Source organism: Vigna radiata, chromosome 5, assembly GCF_000741045.1.
Source record: "Vigna radiata var. radiata cultivar VC1973A chromosome 5, Vradiata_ver6, whole genome shotgun sequence".
Classification (NCBI taxonomy): domain Eukaryota; kingdom Viridiplantae; phylum Streptophyta; class Magnoliopsida; order Fabales; family Fabaceae; genus Vigna; species Vigna radiata.
Window position 1 is genome coordinate 14,787,761 of NC_028355.1, and position 1,623 is coordinate 14,789,383.

Below are 1,623 nucleotides of genomic sequence, written 5' to 3' on the forward strand. Positions count from 1 at the left end.
AACATTTTGGCGCCCACCGTGGGGCCGAAGTAGAAGATTCCCTATGGTGACCACCAGGAGCAGAGACGGAAACAATACAGACCCTATGGAACAAATGAGGCGACTTCAGGACCAGTTGGAACGACAGAATCAACTCATACTACAACAACAGGAGGCCTATCTAAAGATAACAGAGGAACTNAAACAACTCAAGGAGAAACAGCGAGATGCAACAGATGACCACAGCCGAAATGATGATGAAGACCATACGGCACAGAACAGAGGACCTCCTCGCTCACCGGATCTGCTACCTTTCACGGAAGCTATCATGCAGGCTCTTATGCCCGACCGGCCTCCTCCGCAAATAGAAAAATTCGACGGAACAACTGACCCAGAACACCACCTCCGAAGCTTCCTGGACTCAATGGCCTTTTATTCCAGTGACGATCCGGTCAAATGCCGAGCGTTTTCCCTATCCCTGAAGGGAGAAGCTCTTGAATGGTACTATGCTCTCCCTCCTAACTCCATTGATAGTTTCNGCACGTTTGCCGGNCTGTTGAAGAGGCAATACGTATCTAACCGAAAAGAAGCAACTACAGCGGCCGAACTCGTCAATCTCAGACAGGAGAAAGACGAGCCACTTAGAAAGTTCATGCACCGATACACTGAAGTAGCAAGAAGAGTAAAGGGGGTAAGTCATGAGTTTATNATCACTAATTTACCTAACTGCCTGAAGCCGGGTTACGTCTCAGAATCCCTGTACGCCAAGTTGCCTAAAACCATGGAGGAGCTGCAAGAAAAAATGAACAAGTTTATTAAGATGGAGGACCAACGGCATTTTCGCCGGAAAACGGACGCTGCCACAGCCGAGACAAAACAGGAGTGGGGACGATCACGGGATAAAAACCGTAATCACAAACCGCCGCAAAAACCCGCCCCTACTCCTTACAATCCTCAATACAACCGGTATGCCCCTCTTACGGCCTCGAGGGAGAAAGTATTCAAAAAAGCCCTACAGGCCAATCTAATTACCGCCGCCAGACGGGGAACTCCGGATGCCGCGGACGGAGCTAAGGTTTGCAGATATCATGGCAACCAGGGGCACACCACAGAAGAATGCCGGGCCCTCAAAGACAGAATTGAAAAGTTGATTCGGGAAGGACATCTGCAGGAATTTGTCCGAACAGACGTACGCCGGCGAGACCGGTCGCCTAAAGAGACCAGAAGAAGTCCCGAGTATACCAGAAGAAATACCGAGCGTTCTCAACACCGCGAGCGCTCTCGCAGTAGACCTCAGAAGCGCGACCCCACTCCGCGGGGACGGATCGACACTATATCGGGCGGTTTTGCGGGAGGAGGGGCCTCGTCCTCAGCTCGCAAAAGGCACGAGAGAAGTTTNCGAAGTGTNCACAACATCGCCCGCAANNCTTTATCNATGCCGGACATCATCTTCACAGACGAAGATTTTCATGCTCCCGATCCCGATCAAGACGATCCAATGGTGATAACAGCTCGTATAGCAGANTATGATGTNAGTAAAGTTCTNATAGATCAAGGCAGCTCCGTCAACATCCTATANTGGACCACCTTCCAAAAGATGGGACTATCAGAAGATATAATAGCACCCTTCGGAGAACAAATTGT